At 41.5% G+C, this 24,461-nt stretch overlaps 2 long non-coding RNA genes across 3 annotated transcripts in view; one reads left to right on the top strand and one right to left on the bottom strand.

The window, feature by feature from the left end:
- The window catches only part of LOC142828050 (uncharacterized), a 288,435-nt gene that overhangs the window by 236,554 nt on the left and 27,420 nt on the right, over positions 1–24,461 (top strand). Inside the window, exons 3-4 of one of the 2 annotated variants that reach the window (XR_012902979.1) lie at positions 6,695–6,822; positions 9,450–9,596. This is a non-coding gene — a long non-coding RNA (uncharacterized LOC142828050). The remainder of the gene's footprint in view (positions 1–6,694; positions 6,823–9,449; positions 9,597–24,461) is intronic. The other variant, XR_012902978.1, reaches the window with a different exon arrangement.
- On the bottom strand, positions 6,816–20,092 carry LOC142828051 (uncharacterized). The gene is made up of 3 exons (XR_012902980.1): positions 19,916–20,092; positions 8,936–9,055; positions 6,816–7,148 (listed from the first exon to the last, which is right to left on the bottom strand). It is a non-coding gene; the product is annotated as an uncharacterized LOC142828051 (long non-coding RNA).

Below are 24,461 nucleotides of genomic sequence, written 5' to 3'. Positions count from 1 at the left end.
TTCAAACTAGCATGTCCACATTGAGTGGACCCTGAACCGAGGTTAAGGATGGCCGGAAGCAGTGCCGTGCCGGCAGATTAGGACTTAGAGCATGGAGCTGCTGTCTCAAGCTAGCCGAAGGCTGTGCTTAAAGGGACCCAACCCCCACCCTGGACAGCCAGTTCTCAGGGGTTCCCCGCTCGCTTGTCTAACTTGATGAGGGAAAGCAAAGCAGTCCTGGCTTGGAGTGCCCTGAATGCCCACACTCGGCACATCACAGCACTCGGTCATCAGCCCGGCTGCACTTGCCGCAGGCTGCCATCCGGGGGGAGTGTCAATCAGGGGGCTGCAGGAGGCTGTGAAGGCTAGAACTATAACAGAGTTTAAAGAGAAGTTAGATAAATTCATGGAGGTTGGGTCCATGGAGTGGTATTAGCCAGGGGGTAGAAATGGTGTCCCTGGCCTCTGTTTGTGGAAGGCTGGAGATGGATTGCACGAGACAAATGGCTTGGTCATTGTCTTTGGTCCATCCCCTCCAGGGTACCTAGTGTTGGCTGCTGTCGGCAGACAGGCTACTGGGCTAGATGGACCTTTGGTCTGACCCAATACAGCCATTCTTATGTTCTTATGTTCTAAGCTCTGGTTCGGGGTCTCACTCGACCACCTTGATTTTCATGCAAACCTGCTCCTGGGTGGCCAGGCTGGCAGCTATCCTGCCCTAGATGGCCACTTTCCTGTGTCTAGTGCGGAGATCCTGGATGTTGGACGCCTCCCCCCAAACCTCGATGAGGTCCACGATGTCCACACTAGACCAGGCGGGCACCCACCTCTTGTGGCCCCAGGCAGGCTCCTGGGAGCCACCAGTCTGGTCCCGGGAAGAGGCGGAGGGCTAGGTGGCAGCGGGATGCTGGCTTGTGCCGTGCCAGATACAGGGTCTGCTGGCTGGGTGCTGGCAGGCTTGCACCTGGCATGGGTACCATAGCCAGACCGTGCCCCTTTAAGGGCTCCGGGGCTGGGAGGGGGGCAGACGAGTTTCCCTGGTGATGCCCAGAGTGGCCATGAGGACAAGCTGGGAAGGGCTAGCCTCCCACTAGTTCGATTTAAGTGGCTACACAGCCCTTAATTCGAACTACTTAATTCGAACTAGGCGTTAGTCCTCATAGAATGAGGTTTACCTAGTTCGAATTAAGTGCTCCGCTAGTTCGAATTAAGTTCAAACTAGCGGTTTGCCTGTGTAGCGCCTATGAAAGTTAATTCAAACTAACAGCTGTTAGTTCGAATTAACTTTGTAGTGTAGACATACCCTATGGTATGTTATTTATCAATAGGGAGTGACATACAACATTTTTCCCCCTTGATCAGCCTGACAATCCTTTCTATAATGGGTTTTGGAAGAAACTGAAAATATAAAGATAAAAGCCACTAGTATGTAATATGTTCCTCTCAAATGAAACATATCTGAACATACAGTACTTTTGGGGTAACATTTTTTGAACAATTGCAGATCAGTTTTAAATTCATAGCCAGTGTCATTGAATTCTCACTTCAACTGTCAAGCTATGCAAGGATGTCAGTGAGAATGAGATTATGTTGGAACCCCATGACACCAGTATAAGGAGATCTCTACTGAGGAGTGCTTTTATAGGCAAAACATGCCATCTCTTTTGTCTGCCTGCTTTATATTAAAATCAATCTGTCAATGGAGTGAAGTCAAGTTACGCAACTGTAGAATGAGTGTGAGAGCAGATTATTACTTACTATGAAAATACCATAATAAGGCTGCTCTCCACTGCCAGCTCATGATAAGGGTCTTCAGTGTAAATGAGAATCAGCTCACTATGTGTACTCCTTCTCAGTCATATATCCCATCTGCTGTCGATAATAGATAATTAGGTTCTGATTCTCCATTGCCCTAAACGTATCATTTGCATCTGTGCAAAGTGCAGGCAAAAATATTTCCATTCTGATTTAGTTGCATTTTAGAGCCACACTGCACATGCAGAACAACAGAGGATCAGGCTCATAGGCTATGTCTAGACTGCAGGCTTCTTTCGAAAGAGGCTCTTTCGAAAGCATCTTTCGAAAGAGCCTCTTTCGAAAGATCGCGTCTAGACAGCAGGCGGATCTTTCGATAGAGGAAATCCGCTTTTTCGAAAGAGAGCACCCAGCGAGTCTGGATGCTCTCTTTCGAAGACGGCCTCTTTACATTGAAGAATGCCTTCCTTCGAAAGAGGAACTTTCGAAGGAAGGCGTTCTTCCTCGTGAAACGAGGTTTACCACCATCGAAAGAAAAGCCGCGTTCTTTCGAAATAATTTCGAAAGAACGCGGCTTGAGTCTGGATGCAGGGGAAGTTCTTTTGAAAAAAGGCTACTTTTTTCGAAAGAACCCCTGAGACTGGACACGGCCATTGTGTGGGAAATAAGAATGTCTTATCCTATCTATTTAATTAGTTTTATTCTAGTACACACATCTGTGAAAAAGCTCAACACAACTGGCAATGCAGTGAGAAACTTTATATCTGTATAAGATATCCAAGCAGTACATTTTCTGATAGTTTTCCCATTGGATTTAGTTGTTCAGTCATGAACTCTTTCTTGTGATTGAATTTCTCTTCCAAAAGTGGCTGTACCCGCACACATACTGCAAGATAACATCTATTGTCATTAATGCCAAAAGACTGTTCAATAGCATCTATGAAAGAAATCCTCTGACAGAATGTAATATTCCACTTCACCAAAATAAAACAAAACCCTTTGATTTACAGAGTCTGGTTCTTTTCCTATAATAAATGTGGACATTTTCGTGAGCTTTCTGTTTTTCCTGTGATTAATGGTGCTATTTATCTCAAGAACTTCAAAACAATCAGACCATCCCTTGGAAGATGCTATGCTAAATTCATGGACAGAAGTGGAATTACACCAGGAGTGAATGGAGCCCTTATTGTGCAATGGCAATCCATTAGGGAGCCTAAAAAAGTTCACAGGACTGATTGGAAGTAACATCCCAAAGTTGGAGGCTCAGCACACAGATTTGATATGTGCAATAGGGTGACCTTAGCAGTGTGTAGGGGCAACAGCCTGATGTTTGTGCTGGGATTCATTTTGAAAGGTAAAAGGTAGAATTCTGTGGAATCATCTGTTGGAGTGGACAATAAACATACAACTAACATTTCCACCAGTGTTCAAAGGCAAGGTCTAGGTACAAGTGCAGGATAGGAGTGTGTGCGTGTTCGCTTGCTTGTTTGTTTTCATTGAACACTCTCTGACTTAAAGGGTTAGCCTTGTTAGTCTGTATCTGCAAAAACAACTATTAGTCCTGTGGCACCTAAAGCCAGGTCTACATTAGACCCAGAAGCTCGGCTTAAGGTATGCAGCTGCAGATTTGTAGAATTATCCCCCATCCCCCATCAGTGGGCCTAGTTAAACAGACCCCAAACCAATAGCTGTCCCATCTCTCAGAAACAATCACAATCCTAGTTAGAAAGATACGGGTGAGCATGTCTCAGGTGAAGGAAAGTTTTCTCTTCATGAGGAGCTGTCTCACAGCAAGTGTTTGCATTTAAGGCAGAAGAACGGTGATGAACACCAGCACAGAGCCATTCCAGTAGATCTAATGACTTTTTAATCCAAACAGCTCTTGCTAAGACTAGTGAGGGGCACCAGAGATTCAAGCAAACTCATATTTCTTTCCTCATGTGGAGGGAATAGAGCTCCATGGATTGATGGTTGCTGATACCCAATGGTATGGTAGAAGGTGCCAAGCCCTCAACAGCCATGCCAAAGCTTTTCCAAGCATTGAAAGCAAACAAGTGGCATACCCTTGGAGCAAAACAATGGTCCTGTGGTTAAGGCACTATGGGAGATCTTGATTTATGTCATTATTCTTCCACAGATCTCCTGTGGAACTTTGGGCATGTCTGTGTGCTTCAGTTCTGCATTTGGAAAATAGGGATAATAGCATTTTTCTACTACATAGTGTGTGGTGAGGATAAATATAATAAAGACTAGTTAGGTACTAACATAGTGAGAGCCATATAAATACCTTAGAATTGTGAGTGCTGGAGGATCTACCATATGGACCCTACTCTACGGACAAGTGCATCAATGGATTAACCACCAAGTGCTTATCAAACCTGGAGATCACTTATACCAAGGCTGCAGTTTAAATCCCAATAGTGTAATACTTTGGGTGTAAGTGTGCTTGCTATATATCCTAGCATGCATATTGGTTGAACAATGAAAATGAGCAGTAACAGTTATGGAACAACCAAAAGTAGAAATTTGCTTGCGATCATGGCAATCTTGTCATCACTGCATGGCAGTGTTTTTTCACATGCATCCCACTTCATGCAGTGCCTCATGAAGGCCGGTCTTGAGTGGTATCTATGCATTTCCAGGAGCTTCAGACAAAGAACCAACTGCTCTTCCACCAGATGCAGATGGAGATGGTCAAGTGTGGAATTGTAGCCTGGTAATGTTTTTAATTGTGTTGCTTATTCAGATGGCAATCTGCACTTAGATCCAGAATTAAAGTTGTCATGTAGTATCATTATGAATGGGCAATGTGATATCTCAGACTTAGTCACTGGGATGATACTTGCATTACCCAGGTCTTACTGCTGTTCTGATTTTTGGGGTGGGAGCATTGTCTCTGTGGTCCAGCAGTAAGAGCATGTTAATGTATTATATCAAATAATAGAGCAGCACTATATTCATCTTAGCTCACCAAATTTTCATATCTAGCCTTTCCATTCTCTTATGTCAATAAAGAGTTACTGATATTAGTCCAGCCACTGAATATCAGATGATAATGTTCTTAACTAAATTGCAGTCTGAGGGTATTGTACTACAGACAAGATTGAAGCTGCCACTGTCAATATTCCAGTGTTTGAATTAGCGGGTCTAGTGTAGATAACTAATTCAAAGTGAGAGGGTCACTCTATTCGATGCTGGTAGTCCTGCTTCCATGAGGAGTAAGGGAAATCGAAGGGAGAGCTCCCTTCGACTTCCTGCAGGGTGGACAGTGACAAAAGTCAAGTTAAGCTACTTCGACTTCAGCTACACAATTAATGTAGCTGAAGTTGTGTATCTTAATTCAACCTTGTCCCATAGTGTAGACATACCCTGAGAGACAGTCTTCTTGAACTGGGCAACTTGGAGACAGAGCTGCCTTCTTTGACCTTGGAAAGGGAAACGTAGAAAAAGCTTTCAGGTTTATTTATCTATCAACTTGTTTCAAAGAAACTATAGTATTGATATATTCTTTTAGGAATATTTTTGAACAAGCTGAGAAAATATTATGACAGAGCAGTGTCTTTATGTACAAAGCAGAATCCTTGGAGATGAACTAATAGATACATCTCAAATAATTAGTATTTACTTTATTAATGAGTCTTTAAGATATAAACTACTACTGTAATTTCTATTCAGCACAGTATGTGGGACAATTAGAGCATGCACTATATAAACTATTAAAATATCTTTCTGGATTCTTATATGGTTCTAATCATTGTGTGTGTGTGTGTGTGTGTGTGTTCATAACATTTTATAACACATTGTTGCAATACATTTTAAAGTATTTTTATTTCTTAAGACTCTGATTAGCTGACAGCAATATGAAATCAGTATAGGGAATTTCTTTGACAACAATTATCTAAATTACTGACCACTTTTTTCACATAAGTATACTAAAACCTACATTTTTAAAAAGTATAAATGAGAGTAAAGCTATAATGTTAATGCTACAAGTAAACACTACTAAGATGGGAGGATTGTGTTTTTTGGTTTTCATCTCTCTAAAGAAAAAAATAGTCTAGTTGAAAATTGCATAATTATGTTTCTTTTACCTAAGGCGAGTTCTGCCAGTGAACCATCATCAAAGGTTTGCATTTAAGCAGGAAACCAGCATTTCTGGCTGGAGAGAAAGACATCATTATCTTTAGTTTGTTTAAAGCTGTACCAGTAAAACTTTAGCATGAACATGGGAGTTTGCCTGTATATAGCTCAAACAGAGAAAGCAAGCAAGAGATGAAATGCATAAGTTAGATACGGATGTGCATATCTTCATGCCCAGCTTGCAGGGTTTAGTATACATCACTGAGCAAAGCCGTGAGATGTTATCTCAGTGCCAATACATCAGCATGTTTTTCTTGGATGAAAAATGCTAAGTCAGTTATAAGAATAATTTATAAAAGGTCAGTTATAAGTCAGTTATAAGAATAGAAGACTCAGAACTATTCCCCAAGACAAAGAGCACATGATTGGTAAGAAAGGGTATGTTGGAAAGTGTTTAGTAGTATAATGCTGTAACAGTACAGTACTTTCCTTTGGCAATTTCCTATGGAACAAAATTGACCAGATAACTAACTAAATAGAGAGAATACAAGGGATATTTATTCTTAACATAAACAGGTCCACTAATATCTGGAAGAGCTAATCATGATTTCTGCAATCAACAGGTTAAAACCTTGTTACTGGAGACATCTGGAAAATAAATTTTCTGTCAAGGAAATTGCTGTTCCACACTGCATGCTGTTACAAGTTAAGCTCTTATAAAGCCCAGGATGAAGAGACTCGAAAGATGATTTTGACATGCAAATTTCAAATATATGTTATTTCATCACAAGCACTTTCAGAGAAGAAGTGAAACATATAGAAGGCATCATTAAATGTTACTCGATATTCCCAAATTTGCCTTTGTATTTTAATTATACAGGTTGAATCGCTCTAGAGACCTGACAGGTGCTGAATCAGAGAATTTTGCGGAACCACAGGAGATCAATGTTGTCTAGAAGCATTACCAACATTTCCACTGCTTACTGGGCTCTTAGAAGACATTTGGAGGTAAACTAAAGCTAAATAACAGCACAGAATACCAAGATCCAGGACTGGTGGTTGTAAACAAACTTTATGGGACTGTGGGGAACTTGGTCATACCCACAATAAGTGGACATCCAGCTAACTAAAATCATGCCAGTTCACAGATGTTGTCAGACTAAAGATTGCTGGACTAGAGATGTTCAGTCTGTAGTATAGTTCTTGTCTTCATGTGTACTGGAGGCCGGATCCAAATTCCACTGAAGTTTATGGAGAAAGTCTTATTGCCTTCAACGGGCTTTGGGAAAAGCCTCTTAAATTTCATACTTCATTGGTCTATAAGGAAGGCTGGCCTGCAAATTATATTTTGCCAGATTTAGAATTCATTTGAAAACTAAGTTCTAGAATTTGAAGAGAACATGACATTCTGGAGGTCTGAATTCTGTAGAAGTTTGGCAAAAAGTGAGAGAGGGAGATGTATTCCTTTTAAAAATGTTAATTCCCTAGTTCCTAGAAGCGGAGCAAGAATTATCTTACTCCATGAATCTTTGTTTGCATAAAACAGGCTTCCTTTTAGTTAGAAAGACTTTGTTATATTTCCTTTTAAAAACAATAGCTGAAATTAAGGAAAAGGGAGTGTAACTTACATTAATAGGATGAAATTAAGAAAGGGAAAACTTATGTTGAATATCAGGAAAAACATCCTGACAGCTCGATCTGTTAGACAACTGAATAGTCTCTGAAAGGAAATGGAGGAAGCCACATTGCTTGAGACATTTTAAAACTACGCTGGACAAAGCAGAAGAAAATATATCATTAGGAACTAATCTGGCATAGACAAGGGAAAAAGGCTAGCTGATCCAACAGACGTTTTCTGCTCTGATTTCTTGAGAAGTTAAAAAGTATCAGAGGTTTAATGATCTTTAAAATACCACCAGGATCATCAAACCCTTCAGAAGTAGTTTAACCAGGTGCTCTTTTCTGATTTGTAGACAGATGTGATCTAGATTCTATTCAATATATAAAGTTTTTAGGGACTGGAAATCACACCAAATTCAAGATTCTAGACCAAAATGTAAAGCTCACAATTCCCAATCCTTGATACAATAAAGGCAAACTATAAAGACAAAATGGGAAATGTAATCCCTATAACTTTGAAAATGGCCTTATAATGTGTCTATCCCCACAGCCTGTGGTCATGTTTAAAACCAAACTGTGGGAGAGAATGAGCCAAATTGTGATCCCAGCATAAATGTGGTTGGAGATCAGGATTTGGCCCAGGGAATCCATTGAAAAAACATGCTTATCAGGTTATTAATGGTATAGTAACCAAAATGTAATGTGCATGCATCCATTTGGCACTAACATGAACCCACTGTAATTCTTCAGACAACTATAGTTCCATGCTAGATTTTCAGTTTTATTGCTGCATTTGTTTCAAGTTTGCATTTGTCTGGCTGGCTTTTTTTTATTTGGTCAACGAAACTCTCGATGTGCATCTGGTGGGTGGATGTGTGCAATAAATCCTATTCAATATTATGTAGATTCCTTACTTTAAGAAATCTTCCATAAAATTATGCCATTAAAATATTATTTTCATTAACATAATGCATCTTGAGAAACATCTTTTCCCTCCCAGCTTACTTACAGTCATTAATGGCTCTTTGAAGACCTTTATGATATATTTTATTTTTAATCAACAAACTGTTCTTAGCATCTTTTAAATACTATTTCTCAGAAATAAAGCATATGTATTGCACTCAGGAAACAAGTTAGAGGATTAAAAATCAATGTGAAGAGGAAAATGACACTCTAAACCTCCCCTGCACTCAGACAAGCAGACAGCCACATCATGTGTAGCTGAATCAGACTTTAGGAACTGCTTGCACAAACTATGGAAACATCTGGCAAGATAAAGTGTACTCTCAGCTGGAAGAAAATGACTCAGTGGTCACATGATGTTCCATGGCCAGAACTTTAAAACAAACTTTCAGAAACTCATTCAACATATGTTGATGAATACACAGATGAAAGCATGTATTGTACAGATGGGAATTCCAGTGTCCTGCTCAGAGGCTTTAGAACTTATGAAAGAGAGCATTTACAGTCTAATTTGTAGGACAAACACCAAAAAACCCACCTTCATCAGACTGGTATAGTAGTTATGAAAGCCTTGTTTTCTTGAACATACTGAAGTATTCACACGCACAGACATGGTATTTGAGTTTAACTCATCTGTCCCTTGGAGCATTCTTCATCACTGAAAGAGAAAAACAAAACAGAAGAAAATGGGAAAGACTGCAGCTGAAAGAAAAGCCCTATTTTATTCTGTCTTATGCATGAAAAGGAAAAGAATGATCAAGATCTTTCTCCTGATTATTTCTTGCATGCCTTGTGGATTTGAACTCCACTAGGAACATTTTTACTGAGTTTTACAGACTACATTTTTTAAATTGTTTAAAAAACAGTCCAAAGGATGGAAGAAAATAATTTATCACTCCGAACTGGCTGCTTGCTTGCTTGCTTGCTTGCTTGCTTGCTTGCTTGCTTTTTCTTAACAATCTTTTTTAAACAAAGTTAATATAGAAAACTCAGCTTTGGCTCAACTGGTTGATTAAAAATGTGGAGTAATATCCAAATTTGAATTTCCAAAGGTATAGGGTAGGGATTTTGAAGAAGCCTAACAAAGGAAGGTGCCTATTGCCAACTGACTTTCAGCGAGATGTGGACATTTTACCCACCTTTAACACTTGGAAAATTCCAGCGGAAGATGTGCAAAATTTGGTGCCCTTTGTTTGCAGGTATTCATGTGCATTTTCATTTATTTGGGCTTAAATGGGATTACCCCTTTGGAGCGATACATTTTGGGAGTCAAACCTCAAAACAATGACAATTTTACCTCCAGCCATCTATTTATAGTTCAAAACATATAATTTCCTGACGTGCCTAAAATAGATCCCACTTTCCTCTAAACTCAGCCTATGTTTACTTAAACTTAGAGTAGGTTTGCTTAAAGCTCATCCCAAGTTCACTGAAGTATTTGCAAATCTTTTAGCAAACTTAGTTCAAAGTTTGAATTTGTAGCAAACCCCAGTATCAAGTTGGGAGGCAGGAATAGAAGGGGACCTATTCACTATTATGGAGTTTTCCTTCAGAAGTGTACAAATCACAATTGTGAATTTATTGGCCATCTTTTCAACCGGCTTCAAATCCACCTCTACCCTTTTTGCATGCAACACCATATTTGATTACAGATGCAGACATATGTAAGCACAACTTGATTTGGTAAAAATACCAAAGCTCATACAGCAGTAGAGATAAAGGCAGCCTTCCAGATAGATTTTTGAACAAATCAATAGGTGAGCATGAAACATTTTGGAGTAAAGCACCCATCTGAAAATATTCCATAATGTATTTTAAATAAAGACCTGTCATGACTTTTTTAAAAAAAACCCTTCCTGCAATAATTGTGAATTTTTTTTAGCCCTATACATATTTTGCAATACAACTACTCTAATGGTATAACTACATGAAACCTGGAAAGGTGACTAAGGACTTGTCTCCACTTACCGAAAGATTGATTCTGTAGAGAGCAATCTCCTGGGGTTTGGTTTAGTAAGGACCTGCTAAATCAACCATTGATGGTGTGACTATCAACTTGGATACTCCACCGGTTTGTGAGGAGTAAGGAAAGTCAATGGGATAGTTTCTCCCATTGACATCCTGCAGTGGGAATGTCGTGGAAATTCAATCTAGGTACGTTGACTCCAGCTATGCTATTCATGTAGGTGGAATTGCATTTCTTAGATCGACTTCCTCCTCTAGTGTAGACATGCCCTAAAGTAGATGAATAGAAATAGATGTGTATCCACAGTGGCACAAGCAGAGGGAGATGATAGCTTGCCCAAATATGATTCTATCTGAGATTCTAGATATTGGGGGAAAAAGTGTGATCTTAACTCTGGTTAGCTATCCCACGTTAGCTCACTCAGATCAGAATAGCAGTGAAGACATGGCAACCTGTTTTTTAACTCAGACTAGCACCTCAAATTAAAGCCTAAAGGTGGGGGCTGAGTTTAGCTAACCCAAGTTAGGAATACAATATTTTTTTGCAAGGTAGACATATACTAATGCCTTGTTACATTCTGCTCTGACAGAATAATTAGGCTGCAGTACTACTAAGAATGAGGACCACAGAATTTAATACCTTATTTAAGGTTCCTTTCTTTAGCAACTCTTATCCCACCATTTCAAAGTAACATCACTAGAGGCACGCGTGCACCCCTCAGCTCCCAGTGTGAGAAGTGTATTAGTTGTCTTCTGTGTGTATTTTTAAAACGAAAGCTACTCAATTGTTTTTAAAATCAGCAATAAATTGGGTAGACTTCAAACTGAAAAAAGTGGAATTACATCAGAGATGAAGTTGGCCTATTCTTAAAATTATTAAGATTGGTCAATCAGCTGAAGTTTGTTCTTAGTTCAGTACTTGTTTACGCAAAACTCCCATTGATTCAGTCTGCACAGAACTGAGTAAAATAATAATTAATAAAAATAATAATGAGGATTTGGCTCTTTCTGCTATGTCTGATTAAAATTATATTAACTTTTATTTTTTTAACCTCTGTTAATTGACCACAATGGCAATATGACATTTCTTGGCTGATTGCATAGATATTAATTGTGTTGGGGTTGATAAATATATTGTAAATTAGTTTTGCTATAATAGACAGCTGACTCACTGGACTACTTGAAGAATGTGGTTTTCAGGGAAGTGCAGCTGTTCTTACAAAGGTCTGATTTTCATTGCCATCCTTTTCTTTTTGGGTGGACTGTCTGTAATAATATCCTCCTGAAATTTACCAGGCTGCTCACTGTATGCTAAGGTCTAAAGAGTCAGCCTAGCACTTTGATCCAGGATGCATATTTTGATCCATTTTCCTTGATATCATGGCCAGAAAATAAATGTGCTATAGTCTGTTTTGATGCTAGCATCCTGTTAGTAGGATTGGACTCACTGAGAGGACTTCAGATAAATGCCACAGGAGGCCCCAAAACCTGGCTATGCACATTTTTTTAAATTTCTATCCATTTGTCCTTAGTTGTGATTTGTTTCAGAGGCAGTGATGGTAGTTGATAATGGCAGATGGGTTAAGATAAGCAATTCCAATAAATCAGTTTGCTTGGCATGATGATTGGATGAGATTTCATTTAGCTATTTTATAATTGCTTGTTATTACAGAAAGTTCAGAAGGGAATTATTAAACAACTGGTCTCTAAAAACGTTCGACTCTCCCTTTTAAGCATATTACTTAAGCACATGCATAGCTTTAAACATGTGAGTAGTCCTATTCTCTTTGATGAAATATCTTGTATTCAGGTAACTTTAGGTGTACCTCATGCTTGTCACAGCACAAAGTCCTATTCCTAGTTCTGCTAAAGATTATTTGTTTCACTCCTTTATTTGTGTATCCCTCTCTCTCCCCTTCACTTTAGGAAAGGGGTGGGGAATGACGTAGCAATATGTTTAAAAGGTGTGGGGGGGGGGTTGTTTTGTGTTTTTGTATTTATTTATTTGCTTACTTTTTTTTCTTTTAAAGAAACTGACATTTCTAGTCTGTGACAACATGGTTAATTGTATTGGGTTCAGTTTTCCAAATTCCCTTTAAAAATGTGCACACAAAATATTCACTTTTGTCTGCATATGCAAAACTCCACCTATGTGTACAGTCTGCTTTTTACATTACACTTCCCAAAAAGTGACTTTCAAAAAGTGTTCTCTCGGTATTTCTTTAAAAAATCCAATTTCAAAGGTTTTTTTATTAAAAAAAGGGGGGGAAGGGGGATGCTAGTGAATGCATTGCACTTTAAGAGCACCCTGCAAGATAATGGCTTTTATTTAATAATTATACCATTAGAATACTGAGATTTACAACCCTCATTAATATAATTTATAAGACAAGATGACAGGAGTTTTAAAATGTTCAGTCCATCCACTCAGCAACATCCAGGCAGTTCAGGTTTTGACCAGCCTGATTTTGTCAAGTCAAGAAAACAAAAATAAATATCAGAAATGAGAGTACTTAAAATGGAGAAAAAAACCCTTAATTTCCTGGTAGGGGAGAAGGCCATGCAAGCTGGGCCTATGACAAAATACAGCAAGGAAGGGAATTATTGGTATAATTTCCTATTGAGATACTCTGAGAGGTCTCCAATCTTTCATGGTAGTTTGATGAGATGCATAGAATCATAGAGCTTGAAGAGACCTTAGGAGGTCATCAAGTCCAGCTCCCTGTCCAAGGCAGGACCAATCCCAACTAAATCAACCCAGCCAGGGCTTTGTCAAGCTGAGAGTTGGGGATGGAGATTCCACCACTACCCTAGGTAACCCATTCCAGTGCTTCACCACTCTCCTAGTGAAATAATTTTTCCTAATATCCAACCTAGACCTCCCCCACTGTAACTTGAGACCATTGCTCCTTGTTCTGTCATCCATCACTACTGTGAACAGCCTTTCTCCAGCCTCTTTGGAACCTCCCTTCAGGAAGTTAAAGGCTGCTATCAAATCCCCCCTCCCTCTTTTCTTCTGCAGACTAAACAAACCCAAATCCTCAGCCTCTCCTCATAGGTCATATGCTCCAGCCCCCTAATCATTTTGGTCACCCTCTGCTGGACCCTCTCCAATGCATCCACATCCTTCCTGTAGTTGGGGACCCAGAACTGGACACAATACTCCAGATGTGGCCTCACCAAAGCCGAATAAAGGGGAATAATGACATCTCTGGATCTGCTGGCAATGCTCCTCTTAATGCAACCTAATATGCCATTAGCCTCCTTGGCTGCAAGGGCGCACTGTTGACTCATATCCAGCTTCTCATCCACTGTAACCCCCGGGTCCTTTTCTGCAGAACTGCTACTTAGCCTTTCAGTCCTCAGCCTGTAACAGTTCTTGGGATTCTTCTGTCCCAAGTGCAGGACTCTACACTTGTCCTTGTTGAATCTCATCAGATTTCTTGTGGCCCAATCCTCCAATTGGTCTAGGTCACTCTGGACCCTACCCCTGCCCTCCAGCATATCTACCTCTCCCCCTAGCTTACTGTCATCTGCAAACTTGCTGAGGTTGCAAACCATCCTCTCATCCAGGTCATTAATAAAGATGTTGAACAAAACTGGTCCTAAAACCGATCGATGGGGCACTCCGCTAGAAACCGACCACCAATCTGACATTGAGCCATTGATCACTACCCGGTGGGCCTGACCATTTAGTAATGATAGGCAACATTTGGAAATGGCTTGTTCAGAGATAGATCTGGGTCAAGGCAATCTATGTGTCTGAAAGTCATGTTTGCATCTTGCTGCTGTCAATAATAAACCACACAGGTATTAACTTTCATTTTTAAGTGTCCCTCTATGCTTAGTACAACTACTTAATAATAATTAGTCAACATCATTCACATGTTTTCTCTTATTTACTGAGAAGCAAAGTATCAAATGCATATGCCTGAGCTAAACAAAGGAAAGTTGTCTGAACAAGAGACTGAAGCATCAGGGTTTTGGATTCCTTTTCCAGCTCTTCCATTGACTTTCTAGGTGGCCTTGAGCAAGGACCTGACTGAAACATTATTTCAAATGTTTTACCTCATTCTCGGAGCTCATGTAGTGCCAATAAAATCATTAAGGCCAAGGTTTTCAAATGTGTCTATTAATTTTAGCTTAGATTTAGGGGATCCAATGGGGTAGGATTTTTGGTATTTGTGTAATTCTCTTCCCACTTAATTTAATTGGGAGCAGAGACAAAGACCAATCCTGAGCACCTTTGAAAATCCCAACTTTACTGTCCAAGACCAGATTTTCAGTGTGGCAACATACTACAGAACAGTCAATAACATGAATGCCCAAAACTCTGGGGAGCAAGGGATATGGCAGATACCCTTCCCTACTTTTTTTTTTTTTTTTTTTTTTGCCTTTTCCTTCCTTTTCACTTTTGTGAATAAAAAGGTAACAGTGGGGGCAGAGGGCTAAAAAAATAAAGCTTCAATATTTTGCATTTTGGTTTGCCATAAACAAAAAACAAAACACTTGACCAAAATAAAAGATTTCATCAAAAATAATTAATTGACACATTATTCTTCACTGTAACAGTTTCAATGAAAATATTTTCACCAGTTCTACTGTCTACTGTGAATATGTTCTGTTGTCCTCTAATGGATAGCATGCTATATGCTTGACTATTTGCTAAGACTGTAGAAACCACATTACTTGTGAAGGGGTAAAACAGCAGCAAACATCATTGGAAAGCTAAACCACTAGATCAAGTTCTAGTCCTTGTGCTATACATGTGTGTATGCTAACAGACAAGTGGTATGTATATTAATGTGGCTCATGACATGAGCTAGTTGTTTTCATACTCCTTTATCATTCACTTTTCCAAACCAACAAAGTTTTGTTTGTTCAAATGTTTATTAAGCAAAAGCTTATGTGGGGGCCTATACAGAGATGTATTCAATCATTGAAGTAAATTATTTTAGTAATCAAATTTTGCTTCATATGAAAGCAGAAGTAGATTATAAAGAGTTCAGGTAACTCAATTAACTCAGTGGGTAGAAACAATCCCAGGTAACAAAAGTTATGGCCACACTTTGAGCAGGTGATATAATCCCCTACTCAAAGAGACAAGTCTGTGTGAGCTCTCCTCAAACTAGTATCTTAAAGTTAGAATTAGCTAGGGCCAGGCCCACTGATGGGAAGGGGGTAAATGAAGCAACTACCCCCCAGGCCCAGTGATTCAAAGGGGCCTGGGATTCCCACCTGCCATCCCTGCTACTACAACAGCGGCAGCAGCTGGAACTCCAGGCCCTTTGAATCACTGCAGGAGCCCCATGTGGTACACTCTGGGCAGCACTGGGGGAAGTAGCCCTGAGGTCCTGTGCCTTCCTCTTGAGATCCGGCCCCTTTGGGTTGGGTACAGCATCAATCTCCCAGCCCCTGGTTTGTCCAGGGGCCCAGTGAGCCTGTTGGCCCCCCTGGCTGGGGCAAAGGGAGCAGTGGGAGGCATAGCTGCCCCTGCATTGTTGCCTGTTTGAAAACTAACATGGGCATGTCTCCTTGAGCTGGGAATACATGCCCACCATGAAATGTAGATATACTTTTGAGTAATCAGTGACATGGATCAAACAGCTGGGGATGCAGACAGGAGGTGGGGCTGGCGATGAGGGGTTTGGAATGCAGGCTGCCTGTGGTGGGGCTACTGCCCCACGCTGGCTGGAAGGAGTTAATGCAGGCTGGAGGGAGTTGCTGCAGAACCCTGGCTAATCAAGGGGAAACTTGTAAAGGACCAATAAGGGTGTGGCTTGCTGGGGCAGTCCTGTATAAAAGGAGCTGGCCAGCCAAGAGTAGTCAGTTAGACCCTTACCAGGGAGGATGGAGGACCTGGTTCCCAGAGAGGCACTGTCAATAAAGCAGTGCTGTGCAGGCTCAGGACCTTAAAGAGGGAGGCTCCTGCCAGGCTGCTGGTCTTGCCACTAGGACCAGGAGGGTGCAAAAGGATCACAGGGGAAGTGGTTCAGGAAATGAGAGGCAGTGAAGGGGAGTTGAGGAGGGCAGGACAAGGCAAGGGTCCCTGGGTCAGTGCCCAGAGTAGTGAGTAGACCTGTGTCTCTCCCTTGCACAATGTCTAGCCCCATTGTTTTGTGGCTTGGGCAGACCGTGGTTTGCCCCTGAAGTAAGGAGCTAGGCTCAGTAGCCACAGTCAGCCATTGGGGCAGCGATGCCAGACTACTGATAACATCTCCCTCGCCCTCCCAAAATGGGGATTAGTGACAACGGTGGGCACTGCTGGAGGGCAGTGTCTGAAGAGGACACTGCGGTCTAAGAGTGACGTGGGTCCAGAATCCGGCCTGAAATATACCAGGGAGTGAGGACACGGGGAAACATCATCCAGAGGGAGGCACCCTGTGGCTGATAAGAGCTAATTCCTAGTGCTACCAGCAGGAGGCACCACGAAAGTGAGTCATGTCCCCATGAGGCTGCCACAGGGCTGTGGTTGAGAGAGGGGAGGACTTTCCCTAGCTCTCTTTCCCTGAAGCAACACTGGTGTGGAATAGGCGGTGCCTCTCCCTGCCATCTCAGCTCTGGAATGGGGTTAAGGGAGAGCTGCCTTTTCCCAACCACAGAAACTTTGAGGGAACTTAGAGCTGTGCTGAAACATCTGCATTAAATAAGTTTTTGTTCATCACTCTGAATATTGTCAGAGCCTAAATCTTCTGCAAAATGCCACCTGCTCAGGATGAGTTAGAGAACTTTAGGAAAGTGAATCTTATTCATTATGGAATTCCAAACAGCCTTTCTGCAGCTTTAATACTTTCATCTGTTGAAATTAGTATAAAAACACAGAAAATCCTTTTTTACACCTTCTATTCTATTATTAAATTCTAAAATGTATCAAAACAAGGAGGAAAAGCTTTTCTAGCACTTGTCAACTGGGCCTGCATTTCACCACTGTTATAATTGAGTAAATGTCTGAAAGGACAGGGTAGCATCCATTAGATCAGCACAATGTTGCCTTCCTCTGTAGCATGGAGCACGGATCACTTGCTGGAGGATTCTCTGCATCTTGGGGTCTTCAGACCATCATTTGAGGACTTCAGTATCTGAGATATAGGTGAGAGGATTATTCCAGGAGTAGGTGGGTGAGATTCTGTGGCCTGCATTGTGCAGGGGGTCAGACTAGATGATCATAATGGTCCCTTCTGACCTTAAAGTCTATGAGTGTCCTCAAACTCCTACAGCATCAGAGGGGAAGCCTACACTCAGCATGCACAGAATGAGAAAGTTACTGACATTGCAGAATAAACTGAATACCCTGGAGTACATTGGCAGGCTTTTGTCACTTACATGAAGTCTCCAACAGTTCCTCAAATGTCTGGTTACTGAGTGCTGAACCTTTTGAGGTTCAGAGAGACTGTTCAATTTGGACAAGCATCCAAAAGTTATTCTACTTAATCAAAACCTCTCCAAGCCAGTTTGGTCTGGAAATAAGGCTGGAAATGTTGCAAGATCTTATGAGATTTCCAGTACTCACTTCTTACTGCCAGCATAAGGACACCGTGAGAACAGTCTCTCACAAAACTGTATGTTGGTACTGAGGCTTCTACTCTTGGCTGACACAAAAATCAGTTAACCAAACTTTTTTGAACTTCAGAAGAGGACTGGGTTTGGTTTAAAGCCCATCCTTAATAATTACATGGGGCAGATAAACCATATGCCCTTATGCAATGAGTTATGTATACAATTAATTCCTTGCAAGACTGTAAAGCCACTTCCCTTTTCCTTGTGGGATGTAAATCCAATAGTTTCATTTCAAAACCCAGCTTGGATGGAAATTTTGTTAACTTATAAATGTAATTGCAACTAACTCTACCATTACAAAACTGGCATATGGAGTAAGTGTATAATTCTTTCACTCTCCCCCATGCATACATGCATATGTATGCCTTTTTGGGGGGTATAATCATATTTTAGTCTAGAATGTATCTTTTTTTAATTACAATTTTCTTAAAGAGAGAGTCTTTGGATAAGTCTTTGTCATGTATTAGGAAAACAAAGACCATCTACTAGTAGAAAAAAGTATAAGAAAGAAAGGAAAACGGGCAGAAGAAAAACAACTGAAACAAATACAGCTACAGGATCTGATATCAGTGACACAGAAGACTGTTTTGTCTTTTAAGAGCACAGAAGAAGTGTTGGGGCATGAAATCATCTCCTGTGATGCCTCATGATTAGACTGAGGCATTTCAAGTGATTGGAATTTAAATGAATGAACTGTAAAATGAAATGTTGCTCTCAGATGTATGGGATACCTGGCTACAGTAACTCAAATAGTTGCTAAAGGCTTGATGATGGCCAGTGACATTTATCTGTGTTCTGAACACATGAATGCATGTTTGTTATTCAAAAAGTGTTGATTCCTGCACTGGCTAAAAATAGGAGCTATAAATAATTGAGGATAACTAATGTATACATAAAGCTATGTAGTACTTTTATGATCATGTCAGTCCCAGGATATTAGAAAAACAGGCAGGTGAGGTAATACATTTTTGGCTCTAATTCTGCCTATGAGAGACAAGCTTTCCAGCTACACAGATCTCTTATCCAGGACTAAGAAAGGTACGAAGGGAGTCATAGCTAAATACAAATTTGAACAGATTACGTAAGTAGTTAACCTAGCAAGGTCCCTTAGAATTATGTGCTAAATGGCCCATTGATAACACTGAATTAGGAAAGGGGCTAAGGGGGCCACCAAAAGTGCACATATTTTTAATGGGGTCTCCTTACTTTGAGGCCCTGTGCTGCAGCCACTAAAACCCCTGTGTTCCAGCTCTGCCTGGTGTGGGGACATGACTCCACACACTGCCACCCCTTCAGGTGGAGCTGCAAGTGCCAGAAACTCTGTCCATGAGTCTTCCTCACCTGCAAGCTCTGCCCCTGCAGCTCCCATTGGCTGAGAATCATGGCCAATGAGAGCTGCAGTGAGCAATGCCTACAGAAAAGTGTAAGACAATGTGCAGAGCCATTGGCCCTGACATTTACCCTCCCTGGGGACTACCTCACCAAAGGGGAGCTGCCCAGGAAAGCACCCTGCACCTCAATCCTCTGTCCCTGTCCTGAGCCCCCTTCTGCACCCTAATTCTTTCCCTGACCCTGACCTGCAACTCCTGCCATGATCCACCTCCTACACTCTAAACCCCTTGGCTCCAGTCTGGAGACTCCTTTTGTGCCTCAAATGCCTCATCCCTAGCACTACCCCAGAGCCCGCCTCCTCAGAGTCCTCACCCCCTCCCAAAGCCAACCCTCTGCTGTTAAAGCCCCACCACACTTTTGAGCCCCTCATTTTGCTCCTGCCTAGTTTTGGCCCCATGTTGGAGCCGAGGGTTCCTACAAAATCTAATAACCCTAGGCTCCCAGGAGAATTAATCCAGCTCTGACAACATCCCCTCCCTCATGGGTCAAAAAGGGGGGTTATAGCAGTCTAGCTATAGGACAGGGAATTTAAAACTACTACAAAATTAACTGCTCATGGAATCTCCACCAAGCCAATCAAAATACCCAAATATGTACTACTCACCAAATCATTTGTGCTTGAGACAAAGTAATAAAAAACACTGGAGGCATGTGCTTGTCCTTTCCATTCTCCATGCCAGTGCAGATGTGCCCCCTACAGCATATTCTTGCTTGCTTTGTACAGGTTGGTTTTCAATGAAAATTGCTAGCTCTTCAACCCACTCCTGCAGCGATGCTATTCCAGCCTAAGAGACACAACATGATATTTTCAGAAGCGCCAATGGGCAAAGTTTCCAAAGAAAAGCTGAACTCACATTTTCAAAACAGACCGAGACACTTAGGAACTGAACTCCCATTGACATTCAATGACTTTGAAAGTGGGAATTTGACTCCTAAGTCACTCAAGTATCTTTAAAAATGTTGTCTTTTATTGCCTAATTATTTCTGATTCAACCTCGCTTTCATGGTTCTGTTTTAGTTTACTAATATTTAATAGTATGGCTTCATCATTGTTTTGCTTGTGCTCACTATAACTCTCTCAACCACTTCTATACCTCTTCTGAGTATATAATCTTAAATATTTGTTGCCACCTGATAGAAGAATATGTTAATAATTTCTCAGAGAAGGACGATTCTTTTTCCTTAAACTATTTTTTAATAAAATGGGACCTGGAAGTACCCATAATATTGGCAGCTAGTAGAATAACCCTGCTGTTATAGTGCATAAAAGCAACTGTTTCTCAACTTTTTGGTTCTGCTGTCTATTAGCACAAAGAGCCCTTCGTATTCTTGATGTAGGATATATGCTAACAATATACTGTGACACACTCATTATGTATGCCTCAAAAAAGAATCCTTCAGAAAACAGAGCAGTAATTATTAGGAATAATAATTAACTGTACAAATCCTCAGAAAATTTTCAATGAAGAAAAAGTTGCCCTGAATAAGCGCTGATTAAACATTGAGTAAAGATGTCAGATTTCATTAACAAAAAGCCAGATCCTGAATTGCTTACTCAGTTTGCCTGAATAGGGATTGAGGTTTTTTTTTTAAAAAAAAAAAGAGGATTTCAGGATTTGGCCCAGGAAACAGGAAACCCAGGAAACAGAAAAAAATCATCAAAATCATCATAATAGAATACATAATAGAATTAACATAATATATTAAGGAATAAGATCCTCACCCCCTGCTCTGGCCTCTTTATGCCACGGTAAAGAACCAAAGCAATATAAAAGTGTCTAAAAATCTGTTGTAACCAGAGAGGATTTTCTTCTGCTGCAGGTGCTGTGAAAATCACGTTAAGGCTAACTTCTGAGGACCCCTTGTAAGCTCTGGTGTGGTAGCCCAAAGACTGGGCTATAGTATCAAGGATGGGACAGCCCAGCAAGAAAGCTGTCTAACCTGTGCCAGGGATTTCTCTAACCCACTCAGAAAGGAACAAAGAGAGACTTCAAGCTGTATCAACTCCACCTCACCTGGGCAGCATATTGTATGTTGTGCTTCTCAGAGCTGCTGCACAGAACTAGGGCTGGATTTGCACCTTATACAACCTTATGTTTAGCATATTCAGTGCTCCCTCTTCAGCCTCCCCTGCCCTCCTCCCCAGCAGATGATCTTCATTTCTTCCATGAAATAAGAAAATTTTAAACTACTTTTAACTTTTAGGCACCCCTAGAATGTCCAGTGCCCCATGTCACATGCCTTCTGTGCCTAATTGGAAATTTGGCCCTACACAGAATCTCATCCAAGATTTGTGGGAAAGTCAATGGAAAGATTTTCCTTGATCTCCATTGATATTAGAATGAGACACTAGTCTCTTGGATAATGAAATCAGAACTCTTGCATTGAAAGAAATATCTTAGGCATTTGAATGTCCAATATCTACCACATGGGCTGTTCCACTCTGTACCCCCTCCTCCCTTTCCCCCCCCCCCCACCACCACCCATGAATCTTATAACTAAGGGCAGCCTTTATTTTTAAATTGACTCCTTGCTGTTTTGTCTGATTACACCTGCTAGTCCAGACAGCATGCAGAACATGACCCCTGTGCATGAATTTGCCATCCTTCCTGTCTGTTTCAATGTCATAGGCAATCTAAAACTATGGAAAAGACCTTGCCTAGACATTATCACAGTAAAAGACATTATGTGCATACCAAAACCATAAAATGAAACTATTATTTCAGTCTGAAGTACACTTTCCTCTCTCATGCTTTGAAGTGCTATCCTAAGGTGCCATTCCCTCATGTCGTTTCCTTCAATAACAAAGGAAGGGCTGGCCAAAGATATTTATCTGCTTCTAGCCAAAGCTTTTATATATATATAATATGTTAATCAGTGCTGAGTCTTGGTAGAAGATTTTCACCAGAAAATTCTTCTTTAATCTATGAGAAAGAGACAGAGTTCATAAATGCAAGTACAGAATGTGACATCGGTATGATTAGGCCTTAGCTAATGTACCTGGCCAATCAAAGAATCAGCATCAACAAGAGAAACAAATGTCTAAGTTTCCTAATTTGGTCTTTATGGTATGAGCCAATCCTGCTCTTGTGAGAAGCTGGTGAGGGAGCCATTTGGTATCTAGGAGGGATTGGCAGCTTGATCCCCAGTAATAATTGATTTATTAATTTAAATACATTGGGTGGGGATTTTACTTTTGCATTTTTCTTGAAAGATCAGTTCCTAAGCTTCAGTACTCCATTCCATCTCTGTAAAATAGGGCCAAAGCAGAGCCTTAAACACAACAGCCCCTAGATTTTGGGGAAGTTCAAAAATGGCTCAGAATCCAGATCTGAACAACATGGCTCATTCCCATGTTGTTTTATTCCTGACACTAAATAAAATCAAAATGGGTTCTGATACAATACCCTTCTGGGGTCATGCTTACTCATCTAGGGCATGTCTACACTAGGAAATAATTTTGAAATAAACGAAATTGAAATAATTCCAGAAATAATAAAATCAAAATAGCATGTCTCCACTATGGGGGAGCATCGAAATTAGTCATAATCAAGGCTCAACAAACTGCTGTTTCTACTTACCATTGGTGAGTAGATTTCAGCCGGTCGCTCCATGCGCCCCATTTGCCGGCGCTGCGCACATGCGCAGTACCAGTCTGGTGCATGCATGGTGCAGGGCTGGCAAGTAGCTCTCGCCGCAGTTTGTCGAGCCCTGGTCATAATGACTTTAAAATAGCACATGCACATTGATTGGAGCCTGCATAGGACTTAGAACCCCTAGAAACACTCTGGGGAGGGCTCCAGGATGGTGGAAACTTCCTGTGGCTGCTTGGTCAGGCAAGCTGCAACATGGGCTTTCAGGGGCTCCTCTCTATGGCCGAGTCTCTCACACCCCTCCTCTCCTCCACTCCCTCTCCCTCAGGACACCAAACAGACACAGTGCTGTGGATGCCCTTGCAGATGCCACGGCACTGACAGCATGGAGCCAGAGCTGCTGCAAAGCAGTGCTAGGCTCATGGGCCTCATGCTACACCTAATGGCGTAGTTCGTCCAGACTGCCAACATGCTGCTCCAGCAAGATGGTGACCAGGCTGGACTGGAGGCCTTCATCACCCAGGTCTTGGTTGTCCTGCTGCTGCAAGTGCCTCTCAATCCCCTGCATACCGTGGAACACCGCTTCTGGAGGTGGGAGACTTGATCAGACTGGTGGGACTGCATCGTCCTGCAGCGATGGAATGAACAGCAGTGGCTCCACCTTCCTGGAGCTCTGCAAGTGACTTGCCCCTCCCCTCAGGCAACAAGACATCCCACTGAGACCCACTATTCCTGTGCAGAAGTGTGTTGCCATTGCACTCTGGAAACTCACCACACCGGACAGCTTCTGCTCCATTGGGAACCAGTTTGGTGTGAGGAAATCCACAGTTGTAGCCGTGCTCCTGAAAGTAGCCAAGGCTATAAACCATGTGTTGCTATGGAGGATCATCATTCTGGAGAACATGGACAATATCATTGATGGCATTGCCACCATGGGCTTCCCCAACTGCGGTGGCACTCACATCCCCATCCTGGCCCCTGATCACTGTGCCTTGAACGACATAAACAGAGAGGGGTATTTCTACATGGTGCTGCAGGGTCTCGTGGATCACAAGGGAATAGTTACGGATATCAGTGCGGGGTGGTCAGGGAAGGCACATAACACCCATGTCTTCCGGAACTCCTGCCTGTTCCAAAAGATGCATGCCAGCACTTTTTCCCCAACTACACCGTCAGAGTTGGGGAAGTGGGTGTGCCCATTTAAGCCTACCCCTGGCTCTGCTAGCTTATGAAGCCCTGCAACTGCAGCCTGGATCCTACCAAAGAGCATTTCAATGTCAGGCTGAGCAGGTGCCACATGATGGTGGAGAGTGCGAGGCCTCCGGAGGCTAATTATTTTAAATTAGCAGCACCGGTGGGTCCACAACAATGCTATTGTGAAATAACAATTTCGATCTCCAGCCATTCTTTGTGGCACCTACATCCAGGTCATGAAACTTTGGGAGCTGTGACACATGTTGCACTTTCCCTCTCACCAAGCCTGTCTCAGTTGTCTGAGATGTGGCAGCCCTTTTCCTGGTCATAGCCCCTTCTTGTGGCAGATTTTCTCTTTTAAGG

This window comes from Pelodiscus sinensis, chromosome 3 (assembly GCF_049634645.1).
Source record: "Pelodiscus sinensis isolate JC-2024 chromosome 3, ASM4963464v1, whole genome shotgun sequence".
Classification (NCBI taxonomy): domain Eukaryota; kingdom Metazoa; phylum Chordata; order Testudines; family Trionychidae; genus Pelodiscus; species Pelodiscus sinensis.
This window is presented reverse-complemented; position numbering and strand designations above follow the sequence as displayed.